Below are 11699 nucleotides of genomic sequence, written 5' to 3' on the forward strand. Positions count from 1 at the left end.
CACAAACACACACACACACACACACACACACACACGTGCAAAGACACAAACGAACACGCATATATGTACCCCCACAAACATAGTCACACGGACGTATATCATAACGCAGAAGTACTAATATGCCATGTAGATCTACACAATAATACCCTGCCCCGAATAAAAATATTACCAGGATAATGGCACTGCACTGTTTTTCTATTCATGAAAACAGAAGAAAATATATTAAACGTTCTACGAGAAATTTATAGGCAAGACATTGAAGAAAGAAACAAACACCAAGGACAGAAAGACAGATATAATTAAAAAAAGGAAATTATAAAGAATGAAACGAAGACAAAAGACAGAAAGAAAGAAAAAAAGAAAGAAAAAAAAAAGAGAGAAAGAGAGAGAGAGAGAGAGAGAGAGAGAGAGAGAGAGAGAGAGAGAGAGAAATAAAGAGAAAAATACAACGAGAGAAAACAAGACTGGAGTTTGTGGCAGGAAAGACAAAATTATATATAAACGGTCGGAAGAGGACGCGACCAACATAATTTTTCTAAGCGACCCCAGCCTCCCCATTAATGGCAAGGTGTGATCGTGGTGGTCAGAATCCGTCGGTGTTTGTTTTTTTTTTTGCTTAATGTTCTGTCCAATAATAGGTAAGAGGAAACCTTTTTTAGCAAACCATTCGAAACTTCAATGAATTTCAAGAATGTAATAATTAATTGTCGTCACTTTTGGTGTAGACACTCAATGGTAGTAGTAGTAATAGCAGTGTTGTAGTAGTAGTAGTAGCAGTAGTAGTAGTAGTAGTAGTAGTAGTAGTAGTAGTAGTAGTAGTAGTAGTAGTAGTAGTAGTAGTAATAGTAGCTGTTGTTGTTTTTGTCGCTGTTGTTGTTGTTGTTGTGGTTGTTGCTGTTGCTGTTGATAATGTTGCTATTGCTGCTGATGGTGTTGTTGTTGTTGTTGTTGTTGTTGCTGAGGTGCTGTTTGACCTGTTGTTGTTTCGTCTTTTGATCAATTGAGGATTTATTAGCTGCTGTTGTTAATACTACTGCTACTGTTGCTGTTGCTGTTGTTGCTGGTGCTGTTGCTGCTGATGCTGCTGCTGCTGCTGCTGCTGCTACTGCTGCTGCTGCTGCTGCTGTTATTATTGTTGTTGTTGTTGTTGTTGTTGTTATGTTTTTGTCGTCGTCGTTGCTGTTGTAGTTGCGGTTGCTGTGGTTGTTATTGTTGCTGTTGTTGTTCGTTGCTGTTGACGTTGCAGTCGCTGAACCTAGAGGTTACGACGACGACGACGATAATCGTTCAATGAACCCACCTGCCTACCCCTCCCCCTCCTCTCCCAAAAATATGGAAAAACAAAATACGATAACATAAACAACAGCAATAAGAGCTTCCAAAATAAAACAATATATAGGTGAAGCCCAAACATGTCACTAAAAATAGAAAACACGTGACAAATATTTAAATCTGCAGGAAATTTATGCAACGCGTGCCGCTGCATTTGTTAAAGAATTGGAGAGACAGAAAGAAAAGAAACCCCACAAAAGACCACAAAAAAAACAACCAAAACAAAAACAGAAAAAACCTTCTCAATTACATATAATTGGATAAAAAGTATTGAGGTGAGATGCATAGACAGGAACAAGCAATATTGCTATTCTTGCTAATGTTCCTCTATTGTTGTTGTTGCAGCTGTTGGCGTTGCTATTGTTTGATATATCGTTTTGGAACCTCGCACTTCTGCGTTCATATCCAACAGTGCCACGCAGTGTACGTGTGTGTGTGTGTGTGTGTGTGTGTGTGTGTGTGCGCGTGTGTGTGAGTGTGAGTTTGTGCGAGAGATAGAGAGAGAGAGAGAGAGAGAGAGAGAGAGAGAGAGAGAGAGAGAGAGAGAGAGAGAGAGAGAGAGAGCAAGAAAATGAGGGAGAGAGAAAGAGGTAGAGAGAAAGAACGAGAGAGGGGAAGAGAGAGACACATTGAGAGAAGAAGAGACAAAGGGAGAGAGAGAGATTGAGAGAGAAGAGAGGTAGAGAGCAAGAAAGAGAGAAAGAGGGAAAGGGAGAGTGAAACACAGAGAGAGATAGATTGATCGCTAGATTGATGTATCTATTCAGAGATAGAGAGAAAGAGAGAGAGAGAGAGAGAGAGAGAGAGAGAGAGATAGAGAGAGAGAGAGCGGGGGAGAGAGAGGGAGAGAAAGAAAGAGAGAGAGAGAGAGAGAGAGAGAGAGAGAGAGAGAGAGAGAGAGAGAGAGAGATTCCCCATACAAACTAAATCCCATCAAATCGCCAGTGACACCATTACAATGAACAAAGAAGATCTGTCAGAGAAAATAAAAGAACAGAAAAAAGCATCCTTCTAATGACAACTAACTGGTACTTTGACAAACTTACGTGAAGTCAGAACCGGCGAATTCTTCCTCCACACGTAGAGAGCAAGAGACTGAGTACGTAGTATGAGGTAGTACTAGCTTGCCGCACACACCATGTGAATGTTATTATCTATGGGTCCACTGTTCACACTCTCGCGCACAAGAGCTGGGTAGAATCCTTTTCAAATTCGGTTAACCGGTTAATTCCATTATCATAAAAGGATTACTGGTTCTTGAAAAAAATGTCCCTTCGAAATTACAAACAAAATAATTCTTTGAGTCGCTTAACCGACACTTTATGTATATTATTAAAAAGTCCGATCAACAAATGTCAAAGGCAATGTTGCAGTGCATTTCACGCCATGATGAACAGTCAAATAAAAAACACTAAATTGTTAATTACATTGCAAGCATGACTTGTTAAAGTGTGAGACAGAATTAACAAATCTGTTAGGAAAGAAGTTAAGTTTTAAAAAATCCAAAACAAATGCATTCCTTGTTTGTCTTTAACGGGTTAACAGACCAGGCATGAAGAAGGGGAGCGGTAAGTCTAGATTCTAGGTCAAAGAGAATTAGAAAATGAGTACGCCAGTGAGTGGGACGTATCTGAACATAATCTGACCTCCTTCGGTCAAGCATTGCAATGCAAACTAATCTGCAATGCCAAGTATGGCTTCGAATCAAGGTCATCTACTCCTTAGTCCAGTATGATACCCACCTACTGCGCTGACAGAACGGCCTGATGCGAACTGCTTTAATGTATACCGGTTTGTTTCAAATAGAATCATCTAAAATTCGGTTGTAGCCCAGCCCTATCACACAAACGAGAACGAGAACCTCTCGCGCGGAGAATCCCACGGGTGCGCGATTTATTCGGGAGTCTGGAAACTTGGGAACCGTAGCTGACCGGGAGTGAGCTGGTTTTAGACCACGTGATCAGCCACAGCCAATCGCCGTAAAGAATTCTTATTTGCCTCTTCTCGTAGTCTGAGACGGAGGAAGAGAAATAAACAATGTTCTTGTGCTGTGGCGGACGGCGAATAGAAACGTGGTACGCTCCTTTTTGTGTTCTTTTAGCCTGTTCGAACATCCTTACATCTTATTCATCAAATTATCTCTAACAACAAAGTCATTTTAGTTTTAGTTTTTTTTTAAATACGGCACTTACAGCACAAATAGGTCATATATATATGCCTGAGATTAGACGTGTTACAACAGAGTAACATAACAAGAAAAGAAGGAGGAAAGATAAGTTCGATAGATATAATTTTCGATAGGAAAGAAGGAGCAAACCACACCAGAGCACCCGCCAGCCGTCGAGTAACAACAGTGTGAGAAAGAATCCATCGAATTATTCTTTACCCTTTCCGTACGTCGTGTTTTACTATCGTATCCTTATGACGTGGGGAACTCTGTGCCACCACTTTCCAAAGAGGAAATCACTCGTTAATCCGATCAGTACGCTTTTCATAGCAGTTTGTCAAAATGATTGTTTGAGAAGCACTGAAAGTTTCAAAGAGATCTTCGTACTACACGTATTCTAAAATATAAAGAATGCAACCTCGAGGGTACAAATTAACCCAATGGCGTACGGATAGAGTTAAAAGCAAAAACGGCTAACTAACATTCTGCAATTATTCGGCATTACCCCCAACAGCCATAACAGGCGCTCCCCCCCCCCTACCCGGCCCCCGCCCCTCTCCTTCTCTCTCCGGTCCTCCCCCCCCCCTCACACACACACACACACACACACACACACACACACACACACACACACACACACACACACTCTTCATCGCTGTCGCTTGGCAAACAGTGAAACTGACTTCTGCTTTTTTCCAGGAAACGACCTTCTTGCCCGCACTTTCACTTCTATTTACGAGATGATGTTATTACCTTTTCGCATCGTGTGGCTTTGAAGCTGCGCATTCTCAAATGAACGGTGTTATTTCCTGTACGCCATTTCATGGATCCCTGCAAGGTTGCGGGTATTTTAAAATATCTTCAATGTGATTTTTTTTAGATGTGTGTATGTGTGTGTATGTAAGTGTGTGTGTTGTGTGTGTGTGTGTGTGTGTGTGTGTGTGTGTGTGTGTGTGTGTGTGTGTGCTGTCAAAGTAAAGCTTAAACCATTGCCAGCTCTTCTATTACTTTAAGGAACACGTTCACTTCTTCTGGCAAAAGAAGTCTACAGGACAAAAGCGTAGTTGAAACAACAACAAAAAACAAAACAAAAAAAACCCAACCACGGTCACAGGCAATAAATACAGCCAAATGCACAAACTATGAAAATTTACATACCGGCAATTATATTTTTACATTCAAGGTGGACATTATTACAATGCTACTTCTTCCCCGTATTCCTTGACTTATACAATGAAAAAAGAAGACATAAATATCTGCCTTTTTTGTTTTAATTGTTTGTTTAAGTAGAGGTTTTACGGCGCTCGCAACTGCATAAGGTCACATTAGTGCCAAGGGGTGGATGTCAACAGAGAAGTCCTTACAGGGAATCAGACTTTCTCTGCTCACCTCTCTAGCTTCGTCAGACCATAGTCTGCTTCGACTATCAAGGCACCCCGGAAACAGCGGATCACAAGAGTGTGAAAAACATACAAAAAGTAGATGAGAAATGACAATAGTAAGGATTTAGGAAAGAAAAAGCAGCAGTTCCCTGTTGCAGGTCAGGCACAGTTATGAGCGTGACATTGATGAATCGGCCTATTTTTACAATTACAATTTTACTGTGCATAAGAACTCGAGATGTCAATGCACCCCCCCCCCCCTTTTGGGAATGGCCTAAAGACACTTCAGTCAGTAGCACCGCCCCGGGGGTAATATCTACCTTTGAGATGGGTTGCTTGAACGAAATGGCCAAAATTAGCCGGAAAAATAAAAACGACAAACAAAAAAGTATCTCAGATTCTCTACACAATGCAATATGTGAGGCAAAAGGGCTGCGGGTGGCCAACGAACAATGTGGACCGACAACATCAAGGTATGGACTGGTCTAAAAATATTGAGTGCAAGACGAAGGTTATGGAGCGAAGGGCAGTAGTGGGTCATTGCAGGCCAACCTCTGAGCAAGAGATGGTGTCACGACATGGCACAATCATGCGGTCTTCAGTTGTTGCTTTTTGCACATATGGAGCTATTTATATCTTCTTTAAGCTTGCCTGTTTGTCTTTCTGATGTTAAAATGATATCCGTCAATATTTGATAAAAGTGGAGACATTTACGATTGATGAAGACTGGAGTCGTCTAGTGTTCGAGAAAAAAATAATGTGAAAATGTGAAGTGATTTTCAAAGCGCTAGAGCATCCTTAGAAACTGCATCTTTATGTCTTTCAGTAAAATCAAGACAGAAATGTGTTTTTAAATGGACATAAATGACGCTGAACAAGAAAAAACCGACTCTAAACAACAAAATCGAACAAGAAGTCCCCGAAAAAAAGAGACCAAATTAAATTCTGGCTCTCGACGTGTGGAGAAAGAATTCGCCGGTTCTGACTTCACTTAAGTTTGTCGAAGTACCGGTTTGTTGTCATTAGTAGGATGCTTTTTCCGTTTTTTAATTTTTTTATTTGCGGAAACATATCAATTTCTTCGATTTTATTGTTTTGACGAGCACATGATTTTACCACGATGCCACTCGCTTAATCAAAAGAAAATAATCATAATTTTTCCTGAATAAGCAGACATGTGTTGTTTTAATCTCTTATTGGCTACGTAGTTCTATTTACACGGGATTTGAAGTTGGCTGCTTCTTTCACTTCAGTATAATGTTGTTTACCTCAAAAGAGTCAAGGGTAGAGTGCATCTTTGGGGTCTGGGTACAAGCGCTAGGTCAGTTTTCTTATTGTATTTTCCATTTCTAATGCCACTCAAACGTTATTCACCTTTTTCACCAACATAATATGTGGTGCAGCAGCTAGACGCTTTGCTGCCGCAGGCAAGAGACCGAGTTCTATTCTCAAGTAGGGATAATTTTTTATCGAATATCTCAATCTTTCTGCTGTGATGTTGTATCCCTGTCTCCCCGGGCTAGCCCTGACAGACAGGATTGAAATCCGCCTCCTGACATGATCGAGACTGTGTCGAAAGGGGTGTAAAATAACCTACATACTATTATTCCCCCACCCGTCCTGCGAACGCTTTCTACTGCTTTGTTTTTCGTCCAATGGGAATGTCTTCAGCTTGTGGCACTTATGTATTGAACTAACCTAACAATGTCAGATTCACATGGCCCCTGCTCCGCACCCACCATCTTGGCGACCAGTTCACTTTTAAAACCTAAAAAAATAAACTTGATTACAATGGCGCTATGTTCTTGGTGCTTCTAATGTGTTTAATTACTTCAGGGTGATTTTAAAAAATCTACAAATTTTTTGGTAAATATCTTCCTACACAGTCATACTTTGTGTTTCAAAATTTAAAAATGATATTTGGCAGCAAAAAGGAATTTGTCTGATATTCATTTTAGATAGTTCCACAGAATAGTTTTGTTAATTCTGTTTAGCGCAAAAGAAAACCGCCCATTTATTTATTTTTGGTTGCTTTGTTCCCATTTGTGTACCGTGACGCACCAGTTTGCATTATGCCTGCAACGATTGCAACATATTGTAAGCTACAGCAGTCTGATAAGCCTACAGAAGTTTGCAGATATTATTTTTCTCAAGTTTCCCTAGCCTGCTGAGATCATAGTTAAGTTTAGTAAAGTGTAGAGAGCTTTTTATGTATTGAGCATCACCTCGCCTCCAACTCATCATCCCCATTTCGTAAGTTTCACACAAGGTACGGAAAAAAACTAAAGTACCCTCAAGGCCTTCTTTGATGTTATATGGGTAGAAATGTTCCGTCAGTTTGAACCTATAGAGAATGAGAATTAAAAATCCCTAGACAAAACGACTACCACAGATCGAAAACACACCCTTTGCACCCCTTTAAATGTCTCCAGAATACAGAAGTCAGTAGTCAAGTCCCATGAGACGTCTGTCCGTTGACGATGTCGGCAGCTAGGACTTTCCTAACTCCCCAGCTGTCCACTTTCTCAAGGTAGATCTTCACCATGACAGTATCATTTTCGGACTTTCTAAGGTGACGTGGATCAGAGGATGGCAATGCGTTCCTGGTTCCTCGGTCGTCTTGAAAAGCGTGAACATTTCCTCAAACTCAAAGACGTTTGGTTCAGTCGAAGAGCCCATTTTCACCTTTTCACAATATGTATACTCAACAAATGTTGTTCTATTGAGCACCCCACCCACCCCCTACCACATCTAGAAGACATTTTGTAATGGGAAGTTTACAGTGTGTGCGGTTTTCAGTATCCAGGGTTTGGCGGGTCCTTATGTTTGGCCACCACGATGGCATCAAAATGTTTCGAGTCCAAAGTAGGACATGTTGGGCACTGGCTCTGAGAACTCTAGTTTAGTAATGTTAGGTTTTTAATTATGTAAGAGAAATTTAATATTGTTTAAATGTTACTTACTTTACTTTACGTTTCCGATCCAGCGGCCATTTGGGTTCTAGCCCTTCGGTCTGTCGATATGGCAAAGAATGTTTAAATGTTACTGGGATGGAAAAATTAAATATTAAGAAGAAAAGAAAGAAACAAGGAAGCCAAAAGGCTCATGACTTTCTTTAAAACATTTTTAATTGGTGCATTTTGCGTTTATAGGTGTATTTTCTTAAACATAAATCCATTTTCGTTTTCAAATAGAACTTTTATCTTTGTGAATTTTGTGTCAAAACAAATCCCGTTTAAATAAATAATGTCTGTTCCAAATTACAACTTTCTAGAACACTTTTTGTGCGATACATTCAGAAAAAAAAGTTGTTAAGTTTTTGTTTCTTTGATCACCTTGTATTTTTAACTGTATTGTATTTCAGTTTGTTGTTTATAACATTTGGAAACAGTGAAAGAGAAAGGCGCAGGAAAAGATGGAGAGAGACGGTCAGACAAACATTAGTCTAAGAACAACATAACCGAAGCAACAAGCGATAAAACAAACACGAGAAAGACGTTTGCTTCTCTCCTCGACACAGCAAAGTAACAGAGGCCGGAAAAAGTAACAGTACAGGGTGATCGAAAAAACACAGTACAACTTGTTTTGTAAATATCTTCCTCCATACTGACGTTTGGTGTTTCGGATTTGAACATAACATTTGGAAGCCAAAAGGAATTTGTCTGATATGCATTTTAGATAAGTCCATTGAATGGTTTTGCTCTATATGGCGCATAAAAAACAACCCATTTTCAACCTTGTCGCCATTTTCCTAGCATGACGCACCAGTTCACATTAGGCCTACCACCCAAAGTTGCAACAATAGCGCCATATTGCAAGCTACAGGAGTCTAACAAGTCAATAGAGGTCTGAAGATATTATTTTACACAAATTTAGTTTGCCAGCTGAGATCATGGTTACATGTAGTAAGGAGCAGAGAGTTTTTTTGGATCGAAAATTATCTCTCCACAAACTCACCATCCTTGACATTTCGTGCGTTCTGCTCACAGCAGGGAGAGAATGCTTAGGTGCCCTCAAGACCTTTGGCGTCGTGAGTTAAGAAGTTCCGTCAGTTTGGATCTATAACGAATCAGAGCTAAAAATTTCCTTTAAAATGACATCTTCAGGTCTAACTCTCATCATGCACAACCCTTTAAACGTCACCAGGGTGCAGATTTCAGTAGTCGAGTCCCATGAGACGTCTGCCCGTAGACGACCTGCAGCTAGGACTTTCCTACACTTCAACAGTCTGCATTCTATCGGCAGATCTTCACCTACGACTGTATCATTTTCATGTTCGCTAGGCCGAGATGACGTGGACCCGAGCATGGCAATGTTTTCATGATTCCTCGATTGTATTGAAAAGCGGGATCATTTCCTCGATGACATTTGGTTTAGTGTGAAGCCCATTTTAACCCTGCGGAATGTTAACTCCAAGAATGCTGTCTATTGGCCATTCCACTCCCTATTGTCTCTAGAAGCCACTTCATACTGAATATGTGCAGTGTATGTAGCTTTAATTAAACACTCATTGTTTAGCAGGTCCTTGTGTTAGGGCGCCATTGAACATTTCGAGTCCGAAGTAGGGCTTGTAGAACATTGCTTCTAGGAATTTCAAAATGAAATCGTGAGGTTTTTTTTTTTAACTCTGTAAAAGAATTTAAGTATTGTTTAAATGTCACAGCGATGGAAAATTAAATGTCCAAGAAAAAAATAAAGAAAAAAGTGAACCAACCATTTCACGACTTGCTTTACAGGTGAACTTTGCGTATTTGGGAGCTTCTTTCTTTAAGTCATTTCCGTTTTCAAAACAAGTTCCTTCTTTGTGGATTTTATGTCAATCAAATTCCTCTTGAATGCTTTATGTCTGTTCCAAATTATAGCATTCTACAGCAATTTTTGTGCGAGATATATTCAGAAAAAAGTTGTACAGTTTTTTTTGGGGGGGATCCCCCTGTATTTGAATGTGTTATCGCGCGTATTACTAAGTGGTGCCAACACTTAACCAACTTTCTCCTCAAGGATGAAAGTATTAGGTTGATCTGAGCATTTTACGCTGGATACATTTTGGTATAGTTAATAACCGCGAGGAGTTTCTCTTCTCTTCTTTTTCTTGAAGTTTTGGCATTTGAAATGTGAAAAAAGAGAGGCACCCCTTCTTCTCTCTTTCTCTCTCCCACCCCCCCCCTTCTCTCTCTCTCTCTCTCTCTTTTCTCTTTGTCTCTCTCTCTCTCTCTTTTCTTCTCTGTCTGTCTATCTGTCCGTCTGTCTATCTGTCCTCCCTCCCTCTTTTTTCGTTGTCTCTCTCTCTCTCTCTCTCTTTCTCTCTCTGTGTACGTGTGGCTCTCTGCCTCGCTCTTTCTCTCTTTCTATCTCTCCTTCTCTCTTGTCTTCTCTGTCTGTCTGTCTGACTGTCAGTCTGTCTGTCTGTCTGTCAGTCAGTCTGTCCCCTCCTCTCTCACTCTCTCTCTCTCTCTCTCTCTCTCTCTCTCTCGTCTCAATCTCTCTCTTTCTCTGTTTGTCTGATCCCTTTATCTTTATCTCTCCGTCTCGCTGTCTCTTTATCTTTCTCTATATTATCTCCGGGCGTTAGAGGTGTAATTACCAGGTTCTTAGCTACTGTTCTAATAATCTCATGGCTGCAGCGCTGTGAATGCCTGTTTTTAAAAATTATTTTTCCTTGACTTTCTTAAAACCGTCACATAATCAGACCACGACCTCAATTATGACACCGGCTCCTGGCCGCGAAAGGTTATACACAAATAGCTAAATTTGAAATCAAATTGATAATTATCGTGTGTTATAATACATCTGTCATCTCTGCTTCTTTGCATTTTGTGTGTGTATTCACTTCTTTAGTTAAGTTTAGTGTTTAAAGAATCTAGAGACCATAATTCCCAGAGCACATTTAAAAGTTATGATTACATTTTGTCTAAAGTGGGAATAAATATTTAATGAAATATTTTCCGATCATATTGACTGTTTAGCATAACATATCAGTTCATTATTTTTTTCCATAGACAACTCGGTGATGACCAGTAGAGTAAATTTTTTTTTTTTAAGTGTACTTATAATGAGGGAAATCCATTCGCGTGTGACCTTGTCTCACTTTGATTACCCAGCCATATAAGTCAGCCTTCGTCCCTACCTACCCCTTCAATTCTTTCAGGAACTTGAAGCGTTGGTTCAACTCCCTGCTTGCAATACACCCCGTAGATAAACTACAGATTAGATGGTTTGGGCATCAGTCAAAACTGCACCCAGACAGTTTGTTTTCCTTGAGCAAAGAGAGGTACATCCACCCAATAATGGTCATTTAGTGTTTGGAAAAAGTAAGACAGACAGACAGAAGCAACAGAAGGGAAAGTAAAGAAGTAGGACCTACCAGGGGCGCTCTCCAACCACCCACTCACATAAGTATATACATACATTTCATACATACACACACAATAGTACACACATACTACACATAATACATACACACAATATACACACACATAACAGACACATACAAAAACACAAACACACAAACACACAAACACACAGACACACATACTCACCCACCCACCCATCCACATAAATACACTCTCTCTCACACACACACATACACACACATATACACTCACACACACACATACATGATAATATATAAATACATTTCAAACATACACACGCAACAATACACACATACTACACATGATACATGCACACACATTATACACACACACAACACACACTTAGAAAAACACAAACACACAAACACACAAACACACAAACACACATACACACCAACCCACCAACCCACCCATCCCCACAAACACACACACATACATATATTA

General features: G+C 40.0%; 1 long non-coding RNA gene across 1 annotated transcript in view; it reads right to left on the reverse strand.

The window, feature by feature from the left end:
- The window catches only part of LOC118477514, a 66309-nt gene extending 63105 nt beyond the window's left edge, over positions 1-3204 (reverse strand). The window contains exon 1 of the long non-coding RNA XR_004858429.1: positions 2379-3204. This is a non-coding gene — a long non-coding RNA (uncharacterized LOC118477514). The remainder of the gene's footprint in view (positions 1-2378) is intronic.
- Positions 3205-11699: the final 8495 nt, after the last annotated feature.

This window comes from Aplysia californica, unplaced genomic scaffold (assembly GCF_000002075.1).
Source record: "Aplysia californica isolate F4 #8 unplaced genomic scaffold, AplCal3.0 scaffold00117, whole genome shotgun sequence".
NCBI lineage: Eukaryota > Metazoa > Mollusca > Gastropoda > Aplysiida > Aplysiidae > Aplysia > Aplysia californica.